The sequence below is a fragment of the Homalodisca vitripennis genome, chromosome X, assembly GCF_021130785.1.
Source record: "Homalodisca vitripennis isolate AUS2020 chromosome X, UT_GWSS_2.1, whole genome shotgun sequence".
NCBI lineage: Eukaryota > Metazoa > Arthropoda > Insecta > Hemiptera > Cicadellidae > Homalodisca > Homalodisca vitripennis.
The window spans coordinates 111,465,344-111,492,673 of NC_060215.1; positions in this window are offsets into that span (position 1 = coordinate 111,465,344).

A 27,330-nucleotide genomic window follows, 5' to 3' on the forward strand; every position below is an offset into this window, starting at 1 on the left:
TAAAACAACGGGAAAATTTCACACACCCACCCCCCGAACAGGAAAGAGTTCGATACAATCAGAAAGTTGTTATGTGATGTGTAGTGTATGTGAGGGATTAGGATTGAATTCTGGTCATCCTGAAAATAAAATTGCATGTGGATTCCGTGCGGAGAGAGTGGTTTACGCGCCTGGTTTTTGGCGACCTTATATAGGTTGTCTTTGTTCTGCTTGCAGTCGATGTGCGTATACAATCCTGTGGGTTTTAGCGATACTTCTAGTGAAGATAGTGTCTTCTTCCAGAGACGAGAGTTTTTTGAGATAATTTGTTTTTGCGCTTACACTGTGGGTACGTCTCTTCTTTAGATGTTGCCGTTCTTGATGCGATGACTTCATTTGCAATTGTAGTGACAACACTGTTTCTTCAATGGTATGTATAGCTTTCAGTTATCCAATGGCCATTGTCCGGGTGGAGAGTTTGGTAAGGATTAATTTATATGGAAAGTGCTCGGAATACACATGCGGTTATTAACAAATATTCATATATTCTTAAATTAGGAATTAATTGGAATATGATAGGATTTTGACGTGTCGTGTGGCGAAGTATTGTAGTATTTTTTAGTAATGAGGTAGTATATTTTAAATTAGTGTGTGAAATTGCCCAGGTTCCCGCAAAGCTAAGGTGCGTAATATACGGCGAAAAATTTTGGGGATGGTCGTCCGGCTGGATCATAACTTGCTTATGCGATATCCAAAAATAGTTCCGTTATATAAAAAAATAGATCCACTTTACGATTAAAGGTCGGATACACGAATATATAAATAAGCACACAAATAACAAAGGTATCCATAACAAGGAAAACATACATTAAGGTATAATAGTGAAATGACAAGGAAAGGTATTTTTAAATATTCCCATTTACAATCAACACCTAACTCATATATTCGCTTGCACAAAATTCATGTAGAATGTAGACGGTGTATATATATATATATATATAATATATATATATATATATCTAGCAATAAATAACATTTAATTATTTAGAAAAACATAGATATTGCAACTTAATGTTCGTTTGATCACATTAAGTTTGCAAAATTCACACACAACACACATACGAGCAGCATACGATGCTACGAGTAATAACGATCATTGTATTTCATACGATTAATGCATTTATCATGTTTATATTCGTAACTCGTCTGAATAGTTTAAGACAGGACAAAACCTATCTGTTCAACATAACTAAATCAAATCCTAAACACAACATATATTACAACATAAATTACACAAAATAGTACAAAATTATTTTTAGTTTTTGTACAATATGACTCCTACAGATTTCCCTACATTTTGGTAAGACGTTAGTTGTTAGTAAAAGTAAAGGATAGAATAGAGATGTGTAGATTTTCTTCTTGTCTGATTGTGTATATCTATGGAGAAGAAAAAATTAATTTGACCATGTGATCAACATGTTCTAAAGAATCTATGCATTTCCTGGTTGGTAAGCAATCCGGTAAAAGGATGCGCACTAAAAATATAATAAAAAACATCTTTACCGCAGATTATTTTACCCAAAAGCTACGTAAAATTGCAATATAGAAAGAATTTATGAAAAAAATTACAATATACAAAGAACCCACCAACCGAGGAAGTTCAGACATCATCAAAGTGTATATTTAGATACTCCACCAACGATCAACCACAGACCACTGTAGGGAAGCCCTCATAGAAAACTCCCTCAGACTTAGCAGCCGTGCAAGCAGCCGCTAACAGAGGACCCAAAAGTGTAATAATGTGTAAGAAGAATGTTAGAGTGTGAAAGAAGAGGAAAAGAAACATTGAACTAATATCACCTAGGGAGAATTGTGTAGGAATATGGTCGCTTACCACGGACTTAATATTTAGGCATGAAAAACTTCTTTAATTGAGATACATGAGCCTTTCTTATAAACTTCCCATTTGTAGGATTAACGAGTCTAGCTGTGACAGGTGATATAAAGCATTCCACCACACAATGTTTGGACCACAGGGGGAGCAGTTTACTGTTGATGTTCTCAGCAGCTTTACTAATTGGATTATTTCGAAACTTAACCCAGTCACCCTGTGAGATGTGGGTAGTTGTCCTACCAGCGTTGTATAAGCGTTCCCTAATTGACCTAGCTTTTTTTAAGTTTGAGAGTGCATTGTCCCAACGCTGTTCCATTGTTTGTAGTGGTTCTTGCGCCAGTAATGAATCGAGATTCCATGCCAATTCGAGTGGATGCTGTATTTCCCGGCCTAGAAACACGCTAGCTGGAGTTGCTTTAGTGCTTTCATGTGATGCCGAGTTAAAAGCTACCTGCAGCCAGTGAATGTTCTCATCCCAAGTCTTGTGGTTATGTCCGTGAAAAATTCGTAGTGCCACCTTAAGATTTTTATTAACCCGCTCAGCATGACTAGGATTCGGGTAGTAAGCAGAAGTGTAAATATGTTGGATACCGTAAGTCATACACATGTCTGCCATATGTCTAGATTTAAACTGGGATACGTTATCTGAAACTAAAAATTTTGGGAACCCAAAAAGAGAAAAAACGTTTTTAGACAAAATATCCACTGTAGTTTTTGCTGTAGCATTTCTAGCTGGTAACAGAGAACAAACTTGGAGAACGCATCAACTACCGTCAACAGATATTGGTTGCCTTTGTTTGATCTAGGAAGTTTACCAATGTGATCTATGAATATCTTTTCAAAAGGTCTTGTAACTACTTCCGATGCAAGTTTACCCACTCTAGAGTTTTGAGCCTGCTTGGAACGTTGACAAATTTGACATGACCTTACTCGGTCTGCTATTATTGTATCAAGTGTTTGGGCCCAAAATATTTTAAGAATACGCTTTTGTGTCTTTTTAATGCCCAAGTGAGCTGCAGTTGGAGACTCATGATAATATTTAATAACCATATCGATGAGTTTGTAAGGTAATACCACTCTAGGTGTATGTCTGTCCGATATTTTGTACATCAACACTCCCTGACTAAGTTGATAGTTAGTGGGCCTATTACTCGATTTTATAATCTTTAAGAGATCAGGGTCTTCACGTTGATGAGTACCAATATCTTTAAACATTTCTGGGAATCCTGCCAAGAGTGCCACTTGTGGTAAGGTGGATGGCTTTTCCGATGAATTATTTGCGTGCACTTCAGTTGGTTCACTGTTTTCGAACAAGCGCGATAAACAATCAGCAACTACATTATCTGATCCTTTGATATGTTGTACTTGAAATTTAAACGAATTTATAAATGTAATCCAGCGAGAAATTTTTCCAACTTGACGTGGGTGGTTTAAAAGCCAGGATAATGCCGAGCAATCCGTCTGCAAAAGGAATTCCCTATGTTCAAGATACTGTTGGAATTTGGAAAAGGCAAAGACAACAGCCAGGCATTCAAGTTGAAGAGTGTCATAATTTTGCTCATGCTTGTTTAGTGGTCGCGAAGCAAATGCCACAATCAGCAACTACATTATCTGATCCTTTGATATGTTGTACTTGAAATTTAAACGAATTTATAAATGTAATCCAGCGAGAAATTTTTCCAACTTGACGTGGGTGGTTTAAAAGCCAGGATAATGCCGAGCAATCCGTCTGCAAAAGGAATTCCCTATGTTCAAGATACTGTTGGAATTTGGAAAAGGCAAAGACAACAGCCAGGCATTCAAGTTGAAGAGTGTCATAATTTTGCTCATGCTTGTTTAGTGGTCGCGAAGCAAATGCCACTGGCATCAAGTTGCCATTATATTCTTGGCTGAGTGAAGCACCTAAGGCGGAGGTTGATGCATCGGTTTGTAAAACAAAAGATCGATTAAAATCCGGCATTTTCAAAACTGCATTTGATGTCAAGGCCGTTTTTAAAGTTTCGAATGCGGATTGTTGTTCAAGCCCCCAGGTAAATTTTACGCCTTTCTTCTTTAGACTATTAAGTGGTTGCGCTATTTTTGCAAATGATTTAATCAATTTAGAATAAAAGGCTGTCATACCCAAGAATCTATTTAGCTGTTTCAAGTTTTTAGGAGCGGGGAACTCAACTATTGGCTTGCACCTATCCGTGTGAATAGTCACGGTATGATTGGCAAATGTGTGACCTAAAAATTGGATTTGATTTGCTGCCAGGGTCATTTTATCTGGATTGATGGTTAATCTTGCCTGCTTTAGCCGATTTATGACTTCTCGGAGATGGCACAAGTGCTGATCAAAAGTACCGTTTGTGTATATGCACAAATCATCGAAAAAATTGAACACATACTTGTATTTTATATCTCCAAAAATTTGATCAATTAAACGTGTTAGGACTTGAGAGCCGGTTGCAAGACCGAAAGCAGAAAATTGTACTAAAATTGCCCGAAAGGTAGAACAAAAGCTGTATATTTCTTTGAGTTCTCTTGCAAAGGGACCTGTAAATATGCCTGATTTAAATCCACCAAACTAAAGAAAGTAGCTTGCCCTAAGTGTTGGAAAGCAGATTCTATAGTTGGCATGGGAGTTGCCTCAAGATCTATTAATGAGTTAAGCTGTCTATAGTTAATTACCATGCGCGTTTTTCCGCCTTTCTTTGGTACTAAAAATGCTGGCGACGCATAGGGAGACATTGATGGTCTAATCACTACGTTGGCCAATAAATGATCAACATGTTCCTTGATTGCCTCCATTTTAGGTGGAGCAAACTGATAGGGCCTATTTCTAACGATTTTATCAGAATTTAATTTGATTTGATATTCGAGCAAATTTGTACGGCCTAATTTAGTAGTAATTGTTTCTGGAAATTCATTTACTAGTCTTAACAGTTGGTCCGCTTGATCAGATGAGAGGTTTTCCCCTAACTTAATTGGACATATTGTTGTAATTGGTAATTCAGCTAATTGAGCGAGATACATGACCGAAGGAGTGCCATATGGAAAAGTTAATGTTTTATTTATTTATTTATTTATTCACGGCAATACGCCAATTACAAAACTAAACACAGTTTGCAGATGGCTGTCTGCAATAATAAAATAAAAGCCATCATGACTACAATTAAATTATGGATAAATATATAATAAGTAATATTAACAAGATTGTATAGTAAGAAGCTAGATACTTAATGAAAATAACAAACTGGATAGATGAGTGACACTAAATACCAGAAACGAATACAATTGATTATAACATAAGATAGACAACGAAAACACTAATAAGTAACATTAACAAAATTGTACAGTAAAAAGCTAGATCCTTGAATGAAAATAACATAACTAGATATATGAGTAACACCAAGAACCAGAAACGAAAACAATTGATAACAACATAATGATAGTCAACGATAACACTAATAGACTATGAAAAATTAACAATACATACTAGTAACTACTATAAATACGTAACAACTAGAACATACTACCGAAAAGATAAATACATAACAATTTAAATAATTAATAACAGAAGATGCCGAATACACAATAGCCTAAGAGACGATTAAAATAAATACAATACAATAAACAATAAAGACAGATATGAGCCTTGTTAATGAAATACACCCGAAATCAGTTAAATGCCGCTGTTGTTTAGTATTTCGATTTGTTTAGTATTTGTTTAGATTTCGAAAGTCAGTGCTCTAAGGATAGGAATAAAGTCCTCAGACTAGAAGTGCTGTCGTAGAAGAAATCATAGTTCGCGGAGACCAGATTTCCAAGCCTGTGCAGACGAGGGATGACGCTGTTCAATTCATGGTTTGTAGAACATGAGGGACGGCAGAAGAAGTCCGCGGAGCGAGTCCGGCCGGGAACTCTGATGTTGATCAAGCGAAGCAAGGCAGGACAGTCCAGATCACCCTCTGACAAATGTCAGGTCGTGCAACTGCCTTCTCACAATGAGAGGATTCAGGCCCAGAAACTCTTCCACAGCACGCACCGGCACATCCAAATACTCGAAACCCAATCTGACCCCGACCACACGCACAAACCTATCCTGAATTCGCTGCAGTCTTTGAATCTGACCTAGTTGATAAGGTGACCACACTACACTGCCAAACTCCAATACAGATCTCACCAAGGACACATACACTGTTTTCATTGCTTCGATGCTAAGTCCCCTTCTTAATTTGCCATATTAATGATCACCCTAGTTTTAGTTAGAAAGTCACAGCCCAGAATAATTGGCATAGGTAATTCTGAGGCGACAAGAAAAGGAAAATCCCAAGACAAGTTTGAAATTTTGAAGTGTAATATAACCTTTAAATTAAATATTATATTTTGTCCCGAGGCTGAAATGGCTGACTCACGTATGGTTGAAACAGATTTTATCACCCTTGGTATATTCTTTAAATTCTGAAAACAGGCATTCGATATAATGGAGAATGAAGAACCCGAATCTACCAAAGAATTAATGATTAACTTGCTAAAAGTCAAAGGAACTGTACAAAACTGAACTCCCGGGAAAGGAGCTTGAGCCGACTTGGTGAAAGGTGTCTTCACTGCTGGCTTGATTTTATCAAAACGGGCGGTTAAAGTTAGAAGAGGGGAGTCTCCGCCCATTAGAACCCTCCTCTGTAGTTTAAAAACCCACGTTGAGATTGATTTCTGGAGAATTGATGATGTAGTTGATTCCTATTGTTTGTATTCATATTTTGAAAAGGAGGTCTATGTTGAGTAAATTGTCCCGATTGAATGCGGCGGTTATGAAAACTATTTTGCTGATCTTGTATGGGATATCGATTATAAGTTACATTGCCTCTCCCTATTTGTCTATAAGATTGGTTTAGTTGACGTTCACCATGGACCTGTGGTCCAGTTTGTTGATAATACTCCGGTGAATTTAAATCCTGTGTGAACCGGTTTTCCGTATTTTGAATTACTTGTAATCGGGGGGCTAAGCTCAACAATTCAGAAATGGTGGCTGGAGCCGGAAAACCCGCTAATCGAGCTCTGGTTTGAGGGTTAATTCCTGTAATGACAATTTCAAGCATCTCCTGGGGTGAAATAGCCGGTATAAGCAATTCTGCTAACGGTCTGATATCATTGATAAAACTAACCAGTGTTTCATTTGGTTTCTGGGTTCTATATATAAGTTCAACCGTGGCCTGTTGACGAGCTCTAGTAGGCAGAAAAGTATCGAGTACGGTGGTAATTAGAATTTCCGGATTCTGTTTTGATGAAATAGCTTGTAGCCATAGATATTTCTTAATTGACCTGTAGTTTTAGGTAAAATTGCTAATATGACGCTGTCTGGATTAGCTAAATTTAGCATCAAAATTTCCCTAAATTTTATAACAAAATCGAGTAGTTTTCTAATAACTATTCCATCAAGCGATGGTAAAGCTGTAATTAAATCAGTTAACACAGAGGGCAACATTGCGCGTGATGTCGAGGGTGACGGTGAAGTCCCCTGCATCTGTGACAAGGCTGACGCAATTTGGTTTCCCACAGCGGTTGCCGTTGTGTGGACTATTTGCATCCAATCGGTTACGGGACTCTGAATGTCTGTGGTTGTATGGCTAGTAGACGACTCTGTTGGATTAAGAACAGTTGCTTGACAGTTGGCTCCACTGATACGCTCTTTTAGTAGAACACGATTGTTCTCTAACTTAGATGCTGGAGTTATTCCCCAAAATAAGCACTGTTCTTTGGCCTGAGATGCATTTAGTAGATTTACCCAAGCCAGTCCTTTAGGGCGTTTTTCCCATTCATACGGTGGATCAGTGACACTAACGTCTTCTTTGAGGATATCTTCGCACTCTAACATCTTATTTATGCTTGACTCAATATAAATAAATTATATCAATCACTAAATTATATCAATACTAATATCACAATACTATTTATTATGTAAAGATGGAGGGGTATTCAGTACCATTGTAACTATAAGGGAGGTTCACCAATTAATATTGTTGTATGTTTCACTTTTACTATATATTTGTTATTAATTAATTACTGCAATAATTGAGTGCTTCATTTTATAGTTCAATTTTATTATAGTGGCAAATTATTTTAAGCGTAATATTCAATTGGATAGATAAAAATTATTATATTTAGTAATATTATTACTTAAGGCTTATATATGCATCATATTTTATCTTATAGACACCCTTTTATTACTTACTGGCATTAAAGTATTTTGTACAGAAAAAATAATAACAGTCTGTATATTAAACCTATGAAACATTTAATTCAGTTTTAAAATAACAAGTATATATTCTATTTTGGCTGGTTTTAATAACTGGCTTCAATAGTTTTTTTTTTTTTTTTTTTTTTTTTTTTTTTTTTTTTTTTTTTTTTTTTTTTTTTTTTTTTTTTTTTTATACATATCTTTCAATAACATTGTTAAAAGTAAAAACCCTTCATTGTTAAAATGTAAGCTGTCTAGTCTGTCCGAATGTGGGTAAAATTTATGAAATAACTTTCGATTATAAATGACAGTGGGAGTAGGAACAATAATGTTGTTTACCGACTTCAATGAAGATAAAAACTGGTTGAAGGCATTTAATTTATTAACTGTGTGATTGCACCGTTGAATACGAGGATAAACCGGAAGCTGAGAGATTAGAATGTGTAAATTTGGACATAGCCGTCGAATGCATTTCAATAAAGCTACAAATTGTCAACAGGCGTGGCGTTCAGAATATCATTTGTGCCGATCAGCAGGAATAGAGGGTAATCAGAATTTAAAAAAGGTCGTTGTGATTTGATTTTATCTTTTAAATCACATACTTTAAGTCCTGAAAAACTAAAATTTGTCTCAACCTTTAATTGTGAACTTTTGAACTTACTTAAATAGAAAAAATAACGTCGGGCTAGTGAGTCACCCATTAATTGAATTACGTGAGAATTATTCATTTAATTTATGTAAGAGCGAGGCGTAGGGCTTTCTAAAAATAGGAGGCAAGAAATATATTAAATTGCATGAGTTATACCGAGTCTAAAATATATTAATTTTAGTTAAAGACAAATCTCTATAACGGGTGCGAATAAGCCATTGTTTTAAATCAAACCATTCATTACCAACAGTATGCATATATATAAGAGATATTTCAAACACGCAAATAAACAGGAAAATCTATAATGTTTAATTTTTAATTTTCATTAATTGTTGTATCATAAATTTACTCGACTTATCGTATAAGTTAATTACTTTTTTAACCCAGTGAAAAAATATCCAAAGTTTCAATATCTACAGATTACAATAAATAAGAACAATAATTATTTAAGTATGTACTAATTAACATGTTACAATTTAAATTCAATAATTCAATTGATTTCAATACTTTAAATAACTCTCAAACACAACTTCCACTTTCTCAAGTGTTTCCTGTCCGAGATTTTCTCACGATAATATGAAAGACCAAAGTTTGAAATGAGTGTACTAAATAAATTAAGTAAACTCAAAGCATGTTGTAAAATCCCAGCAGAAGGCAAACAATAGGGCTTACTTCCGGTACTGATAATAAGGCGATAAGATTAGATTTATTTCCAGCAACTATACTACCGCACTATCAGTTAACTTACCTTTTCAAATCTTGGTGAAGAGGATATAAATAATGTAAGCTTTATTGCTATTATAGAGAGACGTAATATATAATTTGTACTTCCTAATATTGTAGCATGTTGTAGCTCTGAAAATAACATACTGAATTGCAGACATTTATGAAACATAGGGATAACAGACAAAAATATATGGTATTTAACAGTATAATATAACTTTACCTAACTTTAACTGACTACACCCTATCCTGGAACCAAAATATAATATGAACTCATTTTGCTAATGGTTTTAAAATTGTATCGAATGAATAAAAGTTATAATTTTGATCAATATTAATCTAAAATAAAGTTTTATTGGCCTAATAGATACGATTAAATATATTTCAAAGAGAGCTATAATTTTGAATGTTTTCAATCAACAGAATAGTATGAAAATACAATATTGTGGCTTGATATTGCCGTTAAAACATACCTCCCAATTTATTTGTGAAATTACTCCTGTAAATTTAAATTGTTATTTACTGTTATAATCAGATCGATTTTGTAAACACGGAAACTCTAAAATAATTTAATATGGTTTGAATAAAAGAGACCTTATTGACTGCCAATGTAATAAACGTATCATCAATGTATAAATTAATAAATAGTAATAAATGTATCATTAATTAATCAGTAAAACTACAAAACCAGCCATCTAGTATCCAATATCTATTATAATAAGATGATGATTACTGTTGTAATAAGATTAAATTGTATAAAATTTAGTGTTTTCCAAAGCTTGCCTGAACAAAACACACCGTGCAGTGGATATGGGAAAGAAATAAATTTGCGAAAGTGAGCATTTACTGGTTTAAAAGTATCCTGACATTTACTTATTTTTTGTACATTTTATGTAATTTTATGCATTTTTTGGTATTTTTATAGGTTTTTTTTGGATACTTGAAATAAATTTAGCTCAATCCAGTTGTATTCGTTTATATAGCTCTATGCAAACTTTCACAACAATCGCAACTCTGTATTCTTATAGACTAGCAGTACTGTCTGTATATGTACTTATCCAAGCATAGCTGTTGGAATTGAAATTTTGATTTAATTTGAAAATATTCCATTTGAACAATTGTTTTACATTAATTACATATGTGACTATTAGAAGTATTACCAAATATAACCGAAATTAAATGTTGATATTTAATATTTCATATGTTTGCAAAATAAAAGTTTCTTAGTAAAAATGTAAACAAAATAAATTTTAAAATGTAATTACTTTTGTTATAATGCCAATTCCCCATTTTTATTAGTTATATACTCGTATATATGTCTATTAAAATATGGCCGAAAACTTTCCAAAATAAATCATTCATAATTAATATGTTTGTAATGCAAAATGAAAGGTTTTTTTTAATATTAATTTAAACAAAATAATTTTGAAATGTAAGCCAATTCTCCATTGTCGGCGTGGTGTCGGCTGTGTTGGAAACTAATTATATCGATTTTTGTATTATATACAAAGTAATGAAATACATAATGATCGTAAGTATAGCTAAATAATTTAATTGCTGGCAGGAGATAACTGTTAAACACTAACAACACGGCAATTTAAAAGGCAAACTAATTAATGTTTAGCGATAATAATAATCTGTTGATAATAAAATATTCTTTAAAATAAATAGATTGATAGGCCTATTACCTTGTTTAGTAATAAGTGTAGAACATATTCAATTTAGAAAAGTTATGTAATGTCGAATGATTTGTTTTAGGTTCTATTAAAAAAAATTGGAAATGAAGTATTAAGAATTTAGCTAACCAAGGATTTTGAAAACAGATGTAAAATAATTTGATTCAATAAAATTTATAGTTTTCGCTCTGCTACCAATTGTGACGATTTGTATGGGTTTTTGGAAGCAACGTGTCACCGTGCAGGACTAGGCTTGTAGCCGCCTGCACGATGAAGACCGTGGAGCGACCATAATCCTAATTACACAATATCCTCCTGCCAGCTTTGATAAGTATTTAAAGTTATAATTTAAGGACGAATCAGTAAAAATAAATCGTAAAACAATTTATTAACCGCCAAAGATAATTTACACATACCGACACCAACCCCACGCCGACCTCCCATCACGACAAAACCCGCCCCGACATACTAACCATTTAGAATTTACAATGACCCCCTATAATTTTCCGGCACCTAACCCCCCCCCCCGATTATTAAATCAATCCATAGTGTAACACACAATACCAAAAACAAATAATAATTAAGACTTGCGACAGGTAAATAGAATCTCCGTCACCGCCACTCGCCGATCAGACGTCCTCGCTCTTCCGTCACTCAATCTAGACTCCTCGTTATCAGACCACCGGTCCTCCATCCGCACGCGGCTTATCAGAAAGACCGGTTCTAACCGTTGATTCGGCGGTCTGATATATGTGGTGGGCAGTCACCACACCTGAAGGCCAGGCAAGTCATGCAGTCGCAGGATCTCAGATAGAAACCGCAGCAAAGCTTCAGTATCTAGACCATCCACCGTTGGTAGTCGCTGCAGCAACGGGGTAAGTGGGTTTGGAAGCTTGTGATACTGAATAAAGGACCCCGTCACCACAGTCCCCATTCCTCCAGATCCAGCAGGCATTTGGGTCACAGGCCCCCGGGCCCCGTCCACACCAGACACCCCCAACGCCACACCCACATCAAGGTCCGCAACGACTGACCCAGGGATCTGGCCTTCACCCTTAACAGACGCAGCAAAGTCATCCGCAATCAAAGTTTTTTCAGGAGCCTTCGCCCCCTCGTCCCTCTCGAGTACAGTCAGCAGGCCGTCAACCAAGGTGATGCGTTCCTCCAACCACTCCTTATCACCAGAACTAGTAAGCTTGGCTCTAAGTAGCGACAGCCTCATATGTAGATGGGTAAGCCGGGACAAATACCTAGCCCTCTCTCGGCCAGTGGGCGGCGACTCCAACCAGTCCTCCTGACTATTCTCAAAAGTCTCCAACTTAGCCTCCAAAATAGGCCTCTGTTTCAGGAACGTCAAATCTCTAGGCCAGGTAGTGTCAGGTCCATATTATCTCGCAGTTGCTTCCGCATGGACTCGCAGTCGGAACCCGGAGTAAGCCCACGAGCCAAAAACTCCAAATGGAGATCCTCCTTCAATAAGTACTCAGGCACCAGAGAGACAGGCATGATAACAATAAATAACAAAAAACTAACAAACAACACACTGACTCGAAGTCAACGACTAAAGCAAAATAACTAAGGCGACAAGTGAACAACGCATAGAACAACACTCTCAGCAGGGTCCCCAGAATTCCTGCCTTCCACGAAACACGGCAGCGAATCAAAAAATACCACAATAAAACACTACGCCGTACCAGAACAAAACCAGGAAAAAAACAACGATGACAAGGTATAACAAAAACAAACAAATAACAATAATCAGAAAATAATAAACAAGTTCACACACTTCCTGTTGATCGGCGATAAATAGTACAGCGAGACGGCACAGGCGCAGGAAGTCACAATCTAACAACTCCAACTCATCCCTCTCACCACCAGTGGCAAAAAAAACCCGGGCCCGCTGAGGGTAAAAACGCGTAACCACGCTCTGCTACCATTTTGTCCCGAGTTAGCGAAACCGGACTTCACCGGAAGTCTCCTCAACCACAACAGGAGGTCTCGGAGGCGCGCCCCTCCCAAACTCGGAGCAAAGCATAAAAAAACAACAACAGGCCACTAGTGTGAAGAGGGACAAAGAGAGACAAAACTTCCAGTACATGATATAATTAATTAGGTGGCAAACATTTTTACACAAAAATACAATATAAATGAATTCCCTTGCCTACAAAGTTAGATAAATATTTAAACTGCAGCCCCACGGTGCACCGAGTACCTTACAAACTAAATAACAAAAATAAATAGAATTCCAATATTAACAATAACATAATAAATAGAAATTTGACGTATAAATAACATAATAAATAGAAATTTGGTATATAAATAACATAATAAATAGAAATTTGGTATATAAATAACATAATATCAGGTACGGCATGTAGTAAATATAAATTTTGAACTGTTAATTATGATGAACTGAGGGGAGGGAAAAGGTTGTAGAATTTCTAGGCCCACTATTTTTAAAAAGTAATTTTGTTTCAGGTTTGTAGCCAAAAAATAAAAAAAAAATATTTAAAGCCGATTTTCAAAGGAGGCGGGGGCTTAGTTGCCTCCACGAATCCGAATTAAAGATGAAATCCTCCCCTTCAGATCATGTCACTAAACTAAATAAATACTAGTTAATATTAACACTGGCCCTCCTCCAGATATAATATCTGGCAGCGCTCAATAAAACCCAATCTTCTCAAGTTCAGTACAAGAAGAAGGAAAAAACATTTTAGATCCAACCTTGTTCAAAACGAAAAGAAGTACAGACAGTCCAGTTGGATGACGGTTCAGTACCGCTGGCAGGGCGCGGGCATTCAATTTTGGTGCTGTGTCATTGGGCAGACTCGCCGCACCAGTCGTCCCGTTGACGGCACTCACGGGGACCCTACCGAAAGTCGGAGAATTAGCCAGCCATGGGCATCAGGACGAGCAGTCAACAGCCAGAGATTCACGTCGCCTCTGCCGAACGTGTCCGACCGCTCCGATCAGTAGCCGCTGCCGGTAATCAGCTGGTCGATTATCAGTCAAGGTCAGCCACCTAACCTCGACCAATCAGTCCATCCAGGCAGAAAATAATCAATACGGTCACTCCCCCACCGACTGACAAAAGTGGCCGAGGTGGGAAAAATAATAGACATAAATGTCCAAACGGAGCCCTGGCTCAGGTATACATGTTTTTATTCTAAAAATGCTTCTTATCTACTAAATTAGAGGTATTCTTCCATTTGTTATATAAAGCTAAAAGTTGATTTCTCATATTATTAAATTCAGCAGTGAACCAGTTCACCTTTTAGACTTCTTAGCTTTACTTAACACAGTTGAGCGATTAATATTAATAAACACTTAAAACATGTAAAAGTAAATTAACAACAATATGTATATCTAAATTACTATCCATATAGATCCAATTAAAATCACTTAAACATTCATTTAGATTATTTAGTCTTTCAGAAGAAATTAAGTGCTTGGTTCAGCTTTCTTGTAATTTCTTTAGTTGTTCATTTTTTCAATTTTGTACAAATGATGGTAAACTTCACCCATAAACCTGCATGGATTGATATTAGATCTTGTTTTAGTAAGGAAGAGTCAAAACACATACTATCAACATTAGTAAAAATATTATCTAAACAGGCTCAACAGTCGGGAGAAAAAGTAATATAAATAAATTAAATAATCTTGAAGTATTCAAGAGGGATTGAACATTTAAGCTGTGAGTTTCTAAAATATTAACATTACAATCGCCTGTTAAAGCAAAATATTTGTCAGGTTTCGACTATATGTGTGACAGTAAGGCTTCTAATTTAGTCTTAAGAAAACCTGAAATTCTGAATTTGGAGTTCTATATATACAGTTACAATAATAAAATCATAGTCTAAGATTTTTATATCTGAGGCTTTACAAATGAAATTAACAGAATACTGTAAAATATCTATCACATTAAACCGTAAGCCTCTTTTAACAAAACTTGAAGACCCTCCATAAGTGAAAGCAGAGTTCTGCAGAAACTGGCTGCATAGACAAAGTTTCCTGAGACATACAGAAAATTTCCTCTTCCGTTAGCTAATGTTCATTAAGACAAAGTACATCAGGTTTATGCTTTAAAATAATCTCTAGTGAACCAAGCTTATTATACTGAGATCTAATATTTAGTGTAGCAGCACATAGACTGGGAGGACTTTATACATGGATGTTTGAAGAAGGACATTGGTCTAAACAATTTATATTTTTCCAAAAAATCTATTCTTACTTCTTCACTGTTTTCTTCATTGGTAAGTTAAAAATACAATTTGTTTGAGATGGCTGGTTTGGAGGATCATGCTGGGAGGAGTGGTGTGGAATTGGTAATTGGCTGCGATGCTAACTCATATAGTGAGGTGTGAGGTAGTACCAACACAAACAGCAGAAATAAATTGCTTCTGTAGTACATAATGTCCCATATACATGCCACAAAAATATTCCTTCAATAGATCCTTCAGGGTTGTGATACCCATCAGAGAGGGCGGGTTTGAGGGAAAGAAACCCCCTTCACCAGCTCTAAGACAAGTGGCCCAGACGTGTGAATAGTAGGCGTGAGACTGAAGGTTCCTATGGGTCCTCATCCCACAGTATTTGAGGCAGAAGTTACTGTTGTTGTGGAATGTGCTTGTGAGAATCTTTGACTGTGGTATAGGAGCAGGATGATTAGTAAATTCGCAGATTTTCAGTTAGCTTTGAAGCCATTGGATTCTTATGTGTTTATCTCCAAACTTGTCTTGGATTGTTATCAGGTTGTTTCTTCCCAAAAATTTCACTTTTTGTTTGGTCCATGGTTACGAGGGGTCTAGCATAATGAAAGGGCTGATGCTTTGACAAACTAGACTCAGCGGCTAACTTGACAGCATCTCAACCGTTCTGTGCTGAGAATTCTCTAGGGCAGTTTGGAGATGAAATGAAATGAAAAATGCCTTTATTAAAGAGACGAAGTTATGGATGTAAAGCCCTCTCTACCACTCAACCTCAAATCATATAAAGTAAATTTACAATAATTAAATACAGAAACATGTAAGCCGTTAACATACTTATACTTTATAATAAAATGTAAACAAAATTGCTTCACATAAAATAGCTCATGAACTTAAAAATATAATTCTTAATTAAAGATAAGGAAAAGAAACGAACAATGTAAAAAATAAAATAAAAAGAACAGCAAAACATTCAACTGCTCCAAACACACTGTCTGACCTCACACACACACCGCAAGTCCCTGACCCTTGCCTCGAAGTACGCACAACCCTCAATACTTCTAATATCGTCATGGAGAGCATTCCAAAGGCGACAAGCCTGAACAGTAAAAGACCTATTAAAAATTGATGATCTATGAATTGGAATTGGTAGTAAGTTGCTCCCCTACTTGTTGGTTGTTTGTTAATATGAGAGATACAATTGATTGGACAGATGAACAGGAGTTTTAGTTTTGATATCTGAATGTAGAATGGAAAGAATGTAGAAACAGCGTAGTTTTTGAAAATTCATGAGTGATAACTGCTGAAAAAATGGTGAATCATACTCATGACGTCTGAGATTAAAAATAAACCTAATACAGTGATTCTGTGCACTCTGAAGTCTGTCCGATTGCTCAACAGTCAAATCACTGTCACCTAAGTTAGTCACTTAACTGTGTCACAGTAGTTAAAGTGTGGAAATATAAGTGTCTTAACCAGCATCACCTTAATATTGAATGGCAAACACAAAGCAAATTTCTTTAAACTATGGATGCCAGCAAAGACTGTAACATATCATTGTAATTTGGTCAGCCCATTTTAGACCTGTTTTCATAGTAAGTACAAGATTCTTCAGTTTATTTTGATAATTTAGTTTTACGACTGTTAAGTTTTAGTTTCTGTGTTGTATCAAAGTTAATACGGTTAATCAGTCTCGAGTTACCAATATTTATCACTTGCGTTTTGTTTTCATTCAGTTTCAGTCCATGTGGTTTATCCCAAAAGTTAATCGCTTCAATATTCAAGTTGAGTAGTGACACAGAAGTGTATAGATCGTTAAGTAAACAGTGAATGTTTCTTTGCAAATCATCGGCATAAAAATTTATACTTGAATACCTTATAATTAATATCGTTTATGTAAAGTGAGAATAGAAGGGGCCCAAGAACAGAGCCCAATGGAACACCCCTCGTAACAGCTTTCCAGTCAGATATTTCATCCCTTCTTTCACACTTTGCCAACATCCAGTGAGGTAAGACTCGACTCAGTTAACGCAACCATCGGTAAACCCATACTTCTTTAATTTGATGAGGAAGGGGGGGGTGGTATACGCAGTCAAGGCCTTAGAAAAGTCAAAAAGTATTAAAATGGTCACTAGTCATCCATTGCCAATTGGATATAATCGAAGAAGCTGTCGTGCTACTGTGATTAGATCTGAATACTGATTGGAATTTGTTCAAAATATTATAGGTATTGAGATAATAAGAAAACTGTTGATGAACTACTCTTTCGAGACATTTTGGGAGACATGATAGAATACTTATTGGGCTTAGTTAGAAGTTTTCTTCAATGTGCGAACTAGAGCATATTTCCAAACATCAGGGAAACCATATGAATTCAATGAGAAATTGAAAATTCCTACTATAATAGGCAGTGTGATTGGCAATGTATATTTCAGGGAGCGTATAGGTCAATGGGGCACCCAGAAATCTTCTGTAGGAGATGTCCTGAATACTGGGGTCGGGAGCATGAATGCCCCGATATAAGGGGGTTCGGGCTCACCCGAGAAAATTTTAAATATTAGGTTCCAGAATCGTTATTTTATAGTACTTCTAAACTAATAAAAGGAGGGTAAAGATTAGGTCAGATTGTATAGTTTACAGTTAAACCACTTTACTACCAATCACCAGGAATTTTATACAGGGATTATTAAAATATTCTGAAACAAATACAATTTATAACTGTAAAAACAAAAATATACCAGTTTTGGCGCTTTTCAACCAAACTGTAACCTTGAAAATTCATGCAGTATACAAATTGTCATTACTACAATAATGACAAAAATCTTCAAAATATGGTGCATCCTCAGCAAAAAAACTTGTAATTATTGTTTTGAATACATTAATACTTAATTTTTTACATATTCAGGTAAACTGTTATACAATTTAATTTGCATATATTTATGACTGTTTATCACTTTTTGGAGTCTGGTACTTGGTAAATTAAGATTATCACAGTTCCTAGTATAGTGGCTATGATACACATTGCGCTCAACAAAATCAGATAAATGTTTTTTAACACATAATAAATTACACAATATATACAAGCTAGATACAGTTAAAATATTCAAATTAATAAAATATGGCTTACAACTTTCTATCTGATTTATACCAGCCATAACTCGCATTGCCCTTTTTTGGCATAAAAATACATCGTTAGCTCCAGGACTATTTCCCCATAGCAATTCCATAGTTCAAGTCACAATAAAAAAATGCAAAATAGGCCACATGCAAACAATCAGATTCAACATTATACTTAAACAATAAGTATAACACTCTAGATAGTTTAGTAATTAGCTGCTCAGTATGATAATGCCAACTAAGTTTTGAGTCTAGATGAATACCGAGCAACTTGACTTACTGATTGACTAACTCTCCATCTACTTTCCTTAGTGTACAGATGATTTGTTCTGTCTTATCACATAAAGTATTAACTCATTTGCTGAGAACCAGTCACCAGCCTTTTCCACTAATAGAGCAGATTCATGTTTCACATAATCCAGAGAGTAACCTTTAACCAGTGCTGATGTATCATCTGCAAAGAGGACAGACTCATGGGGGAGGTTGGATGGAAGATCATTAATCATAATGACAAATAGGAGTGGCCCCAAAACAGACCCTTGGGAACACCTCTAACCACTTCCCGCATACCAGACACCTGATCTCCCATTACAACCACCTGTTTTCTGTTCACAAGGTACGAACGTGTAAGGTTTAATTCTTTGCCCATTACACCATACTTAGAGAGCTTTTTAAGCAGTATTTTATGCGATATAATATCAAAAGCTTTTCTTAAATCTAACAAAGTCAAAGCCAAGAACGAATTTTTTTCAAATGCCTTAAGAATTTCAGTAACAACCTTTCCAAATGCATCAATGGTAGACTTACCAGCTAAAAAACAAAATTGTGCATTCGTAAAGTAATTATTTTTTACAAAAAAAAAGAATATAGTCGTCTTTTGATAAAGTGCTCAGTAATTTTAGAAACAAATTGGTAGCAGAGCAATTGGTCTAAAATTAGCAAGTTCATCTACATTCTTCTTCTTTTGAACTGGGATAACTTTAGTAACTTCTAACTGTTAGGAAATTTTTATTTATTAGATACGTAACAGGAGATACAATTGCTGGCATTATACACTTTATCATCTTGTTTGAGAGACCATAGTAGTCTTGACTAGTAGAACCTTTCAAGTTAGAAGTTATATGTAACACCTCTGCCTCTGACACTGGATCCCAGGCCTGTCTAGCATATGGATTAGATGTTATTTCGTTGACATTATTCATATAGTCAATATGACTATGCTTTACAGAACTGCCACTACCGCTTGGACCATCCTTAGCAACAGATTCACCTACACTAACAAAGTAGTCATTAAACTTATCTGTTGAAATTGAAGAAGGTTGCTGTTTCTTTACACCAACTTCGTCTTTAATCACCTTCCAAGCAGTTTGACACTTGTTTGTTGCATTATTGATCAGGTTGTCATTATACTTATACTTAGCCATCTTGATAAGATTTCTATAAGTTGCCCTACATTTTAAATAACTATTTTTGTCTCTAGTATCCTTAGTATACTTATATCTATTGTACAAATTTATCATAATATTCCTAACCCTATTTAGTTCAGGTGTAAACCATTTATTATTTGTTTTCTTGCTTCTACCATTAATTAAATTTACTTTTTTATTTTTTACAGGACAATAAATATTAAAGTTAGTACTTATAATATCCATAAAATGATCAAAGGCAGCACCAGCATCTTCAACCTCAAACAATCTGAGCCAGTTCAAATTATTTAAACTACTGACAAATTGATCAATATTGCTTTTTCCCATCAGCCTAAAGCGAATTCTTTTTGGGATATGCTCAGGCTGTCGTACAACTATGGCATCTGTATTTAACCAGATAAAATCATGGTCAGATACTTTAAAGCTACCTATGTTCGACTCTAATCTAATATTAGTTGCCAGATTGTCAAGGCATTAGTTACCCCTAGTTGGAGTAAAATGTATTAAGTGGAGGTCAAAAGACTTAAAAAGTTGTTAAGTATTCTACTCTCCTTTGAATCACTTAATGTATTAAAATCAGATCCTAAAATTACTTTAACATGGTCAGAATTATCCAGAACTTTACTTACAAAAAATTCAAGTACCTCTAAAAACATTGATAATTTAGAACTTGGTGTTCTGTACAGTGATATTAAAATTGCTGGTTCTTTACTTTCGAATTTTACGGTAGCAACTTCGAAAACACCAGGTTTACAAAACTCATTCAATCCCGCAACACAAATGTCTTCCTTAACCAGCACGGCAACACCACCATAGTGTTGATGAGGTCGGCAGTAGGTAGCAGCCCACTTGTAGCCTTGAGGGACGTACAGGGGTACCTCGTGTGGAGATAGCCAGTGCTCATTGACAAGGGCAACATCAAAGTCATGTTTATGTAGAAGGAGAGTAGTCTTCAAGCGAATAGATTGCAAGTTAATATGCACAACCTTAAACCTAGCATTAAGAACAGTTATAAGGTCTTTTCCCCTAAGGCGTTGGTTCGTGGGGATCCCATTTCCAATTGTAACTGAGAATATGGTATTGGAGGGAAGTCGTTTCCCGAAAACAACAAAACTGTCTGTAGTCACTGAATGAAAACTCAAACCATTTGCATCATGATTACTCATAAGAGGTGTTGAAGTACTTGGCGCTGGTGAGCCACCAGGAACCAGGGGGTCATTAGATGGCAATAAGCTTCCAGGAGCTGGCAGACCTCTGACACTCAAAAGCAGGTTGTCTGGTGCCGGCCGAACACTATCAGCCGCAGGTGGTGAGCCCAGATATGAAGGTGTGACCAAGCGGTCAGGACTTATTTGATATTGTATAGTCACTACTCAGTTCCACTAAAACATTATTTACTCTCTCAACTACTTTATTTACACGAGACCAAGCTTTCAGGTCATATTGATGGGGTAAACCTACATCGACCACAATAACCTTGTTTTTACCTACCATATCCAGGGTTTGTTTAATATATGTCAGTACTTTTTGTGCTTCATTGGCAGCTACATCATTCGTACCACATAACAAAATTAGAATATCGTCTTTACTCTTGATACCATCACAGATGTTTTCTTTATTAAGTACCTGTTCAGCTTTACCTCCTGGTCTTACAAATCCTACACTGTCATAAAGTTTTTTACACTGATTTATGTTCCAACTTAATAACTTAGTCTCTTCCATGACTATCAGAATATAACAACATTGTCTTTGTTTGGTAGGATAAATTTGTTTTATTATGTAAAGCGTTTTTTCAATACGGCATATTTAGACCTGTAAGGTTTTTAAGTTTGGTTTAGTTTAAGATTAAGGTTGTGACATATTATGAGCAAGGGTTGCTGTGAGAGGATTTAATAATAGGTTAGATTGGCAGTACAATACCCTCAAATGAACCAACAAATATTTTATTTGTGACAACATCTCATTAAATTGATTAACAATGTTAATTAACAATTGATTGCGTCAACCGACATATTAAGCACAAATTTTAATACCTTAATAATTTGAAGACATATTTAATATTAAATTATTCATTACAATTTATTTTTAATTTAATTCATTATAACATTTACTAGTAATTTTGTAGTGTTGCAATCTTTATGAGTTCATGGACTAACGTGAGAAACTTTCTTTTAAAATAGCTAAACATTTACATGAATTTACATTTTCGAAGTTGTGAACATTTAAATAGATATGGAATTGTAAATGATTAATGAACCCTGATATATACTGTTCCTAAAATTGCTTACATTTTATTCCACTTCACACTTATTACGCCTACAGATATCTTTCCGCACACGAACATAAGCACTAGCACTCCCGAACGTCGCTTTTCGAATTCCCGTCCTCGACTTCCTCCTCTCCTCCTTGTTCTTCAGTTTTGATGTTATTCTCCCGCCAGCTCATGACCACGCCTCTGCCAAATCTCTCCATCATAATTGGTGAGTACCAATTTTTCATATCAGCATGGCTGCCCCTTACATCGTCGCACGGTTTTTTATATATAAGCATTTCCGCTGCTTAAACAAACATTTCCTGTTTGTTCACCATCGGTGTCTGGGCGGATGTGCGTATCCACTTACATCCAGAGGATGTTTGTCTCGAATTGTAATACAAGACTTCCTTTCCAGAAACTATATGTACATCGATTCTATGAATTTTATTTTACTAATAATTACATATGTCTTACAGACCATGTTTTTACTATTTTTTTTTTTTTTTTATTCTTTAATAGGAACTTTGAACAGGTGCTCAAACCTATGTTGACATCTTCCTCCATTTCATCCTGACTGTCAGACAATGGTTGGAATAAATTCTAAGTCTTTAGTCCAGAGTAGTTTGGTAAACTCATTCTTAGTTGTTTACTTGAAGTTGACGCTTGTTTAAAATTGTCCACATTAAGTTTTAATTTAACTATTTCCTCTTCCTTCTCAAGTATAATTTTCTTTAAACATTGTATTTCCCTCTTGGCTTCCGTCACGTCATAATTAAGAATTTTTATAACAGATTTTTGGTTGTTTATTTCCTCTTTTAAAAGCGTTGTTAATGTCAATATGTAAATTTGCTTCATATTCGTCATCAGTGCAGTTTGTTGCTAAAGTAACATTACCTTCCAAAGATTTACTGATTTCTTCTTTTTCGACATAGTAATCACAGTACCAAGTGCCTTTTGTGTCATGGATCTTATTAAATTGTTCAAGAGATAGAGATGTACATTTAAGATGGAACCATTGCTGGCAATGTCTTATGCAAAAAACATGCAATCAGCTGATTAAAACTAGTTCTGCTTCTGTCTGGAGTATAATAGTCTGTCAGTTAAAATGTCACTGCTGGAGTCAAATTAAGTTCTCAACTTCCTGTCAGTTTAACACTTACAAATTTTATAGTTAAAATGTTATTATCATTAATATTTTAAAACCACTCCATAAACTATAATTGCTTTATCACATAAAATGAGTATTCAAGGAAAATCCAAAGCTGCATTTATTCACAAAACGTTTAAATCACAGTTAAAAGTAATACAACAAACATGTGGTTCCACCTCCTACAAAATATAAGTTGACTTTTGCTAAGTTTTTAATTAAAAGCAGTATATAGAACTTAAACTTTATGTACCAGTAGAGCCCTTGCACTTATGCTAATGTGATTAATAGGTTTTATATAGTCAGTTCATTTACTATTAACACAAAATTTAAAAATAAACAGTCACATTCACTACACAACAGCCACCTGTTCCAACTTCACCTATTTCTTGATCGGGTGGTCCACAAAATTCTGCACTGGTCACGTTTTGGAGCTAAGAGTTACATTGTCTTGAGCGTGTAATTTATTAAACTAATATTTAAAAGGATTAATTTTTAACATAATTATATTAAATTAAACCGGTTTATTTACTTTACCGGTAACTGCTCGTATTAACGTTGAAATTGCCAGACTGCGCCCAGGGCGGTGTTGCCTCTTGGTGACAACGGACAACAAACTATAGTTTGTTTTTCTAAGGAAGATCCCTGATGGAGCAGGGTCCCGGCGACCTCTCCAAATGCTAAACATCTCACTTCAAACCTCTACCACATCAAAATATTCACCTATATTACATCGGAAATAATTTTGTACTGATATTCATCCATACATTGAGTAAAAGAAAAATATTTTGTGAGTTATTGTGAATTGTGGTATCCAAAAATATGGAGGAACACACGGTTTTCTGTTTAACATTTAAGCTTTCTAAAAATGTAACTCATTGTTATTCCAACAGTAATGACAGTAAAATAAATTATTATACAGCATTTGTTGTATATCTCTTAAAGAACACTACATAGTAAAAATTGAGAGTTTTAAGTTAATAATTAAAGGCATAATTAATTTTTTATAAACCTGTACAAAATCGGTTATTAGTTGTTTTGAGAGTTTGAAAATACGGTAGTATACTGTACGTACTGGTCGTGAATGCTAATAAGGATTCGTGGTAATTCCATTTTACACCATCCCACAAAAAAGAAGATATTTAAAAAGTTATCAGTACTGGTACATTTTTTCCTTGTTTACTGAAAATACCAAGTTCAGGTAGAGAAGCCACGAGAAATAGTAAGAACACTTTTGTAGTTGCTGCGTGAGACTAAAATTCAAGTATTTAGTGTTTTGAACAAAATTGGGCTATTATATCTGTAGTGCCGTGTATTTTGCAAATTAAAATATATGTAAAGGTTGAAATTATATATTTTATTATGACTAATTTCAAAGTTCCGACATAATTGTTCATTTAGCAAAAAAAGTACTACTAGACAATCAATTTTTTTTCAATAAAATGCTCTTGGAGGGACCAGTCCCGCTTGTCCCCCCCCTCCACTCATTGGTGCGCTCCTGGCAGAGATGTATTCTCAGTTCCAATTGCGTCGCTGGTCATCCTCGAAAATGCATCCAGTACATTGGCTTCAATCACATGTGCACACGAGAACCCATTGATCGTCGTTTCCTGAAGAGCAGCCCTCAGCTCAGCTGCATAATCGTGAGCTGCAGATTGATCTACTGAAGTATTTACAAAATAATCATTAGATATACTAAGACCAAAAGGTACAGGGGTGTTGACATTTGATTTTCCAATACCTAGATTCTTAACCCAGTTCCACAGTGACCTCAAGGACTGTTGCTTAGACAGAGTACTATGATCAAACCTAACTTTGGTGTTTCTGATCTGCTGTTATGTATGATTCCTAAGGCGTTTGTAAGTAACCCAGTCGTGTGCAGATTTGACCTCTTAGCCTTTCGGAAATTAGAATCCCTTTGTTTCGGTAAATGTTTGATGAAATCTTATATCCATATAAATAGGTGTGGGGCCATTAGAGATTCGTTTTGGGACACTTGGGGCATGTATACTGAATAAATTTATTAGAAAAGAGTTAAATTTGATAACCATATCGTTCACATCATTGGCGACAGTAACCTCATGCCAGGGCAGAGAAGCAACATCAGCGAGAGAAGAGCAGCACCATCTATGTGCCTGTATTTTTGATAAGTGATGAGTTTTGGTATACATTTTGGAGTATCGAGTTTACAGGTGCAAAAGATAAGATCAAGCTTGGAAAGTCCAGAGGCAAGAAGTTGTCCATGGTCAGACACAGCAATGACATTCAGCCTAGTGTCGGATATAGTGGTATGGTGAGCAGGTTGATGTGTCAGTAAATTTAGGTTGCTAGATTGAAAACATTGTAGTCAAGTATGTTTGGTCGTGAGTAAGAGGTCCAGTCAAGTCCGAGTTCAGGTCGCCCCTGACAATGACGTGGCTGTAACAAGCCATAAGGTCGATAAGTGTGTTCATATTCATCAAGGAAGCCAATATTTGGGGCTTTATAGCATACACTTACAAGAATATGAGTTCCATTGAAACTAATGTCTAGAAGCATGCATTCTGGACGCCCCTCCCTTGAAGTGTTGGATGAGTATATGATAGAAGTAGGAAAGTAAGACTTGACATAAGCAGCAACTCCACCACCTCGCTTGTGCAGGTGGTCGTTTCTAAAAAGGATTTAAACCAGTTAGTTTGATACTTTTGTCGCTAGTAACAGGTCTTAGCCAAGTCTCAGAATTTAAATGATGTCTATATGAAGGGAATTAAATATCAAACGAAATTCATCAATATGACCATACAGTGACTGTGCGTTAACGTGTGCTGCCTGAAGAAAATTATTGTAGGAAGCTAGAGAGCAGCAGAAAAGCGCAGACAGAGAGGGCAGTCAAATTCACGTGTAGAGATGGGTTCACACTGAACACGTGAGAAGGTGAAGTATTGCAGTGAATTATTGCAGCCGGACTTAAGGTCGAATAGGCTAGTTGTACAATCACCTTCCCACTAACTTCTGATCCCATCTTAGGCAGGTTTTTTTCTTAGTTTGTGGGTCTGGACATGGGGTATTAGCATCTGAGGACATATCTTCATAGTCAGCATTTTCATGATGACCAACTCGGTATATTACGTAAACAAAAACTGCTGAACACCTGCATTTTGATTGTTCTATGTTAATAAGGGAATGTTGCGTCATCTTTAGCATTTTGGGCAAGGATTGAATTTCCCCAAAAGACATTACAGTTTCTTTTGATGTTTTGTGGAACTACTGAAATTGTAAACTGGTAGACTTTACTTCTGAGGTGCGCAAAAGGCATCTCGGGGCTTCAAGTGCTTGATAGTCAGCAGATCTTTTAGGAGAAGATTAAGTGAGTGTCAACTAGAACACCATGTAGATATGATGATTAGTACATTAGGAGTAATACTATTTCTTATTGAGAGCAATTTGTTTAATCCTTTGGGAGCACACTACAAAGATGACTCAAATCCGCTTCTATACTAAAAAGAACAAGTTCCCAACTCAGCAAGTATTACACAAGAAAGTTAGTAAGTAAACTTGGAACGACCACATTAATCACTTACGCACAAGCATATACGTTGTCACAAGAATAATATAGTTCGTGGAACTTGCAGCAGTTAAAACTGCATATATCCATCCCTCTGGTAGAACCACACATCTGTTGTGGTTTACTAGTCTGGGGAGGAAATTCTGCACACAATGTCATTCGGATTCTCCTTCTCCAAAAGAAAACTGTTAGAGCTCTAGCAAACCTTGAACCACGCCAATCGTGCAGACAGAGGGTTCAATCTCAGACTTGGAGATCATGGCAGTTTTATCTTTGTACATATAATAAATTATTCTCTATATAGATATACTTCAACTATCTTAAAAAAAAACAGAGATTTCCACTAATACAAGACTCGTCATGACTATTGGTTCAACTTACCAGTTCATCGCACCACTCTTTCAGAGACAAACCATCTACCTGCATCCATGAAGAACTTCACCAGAGACAATTAGAGAGTTAAGGGTATGGCTAATAAGAAGACTATACTGCAGG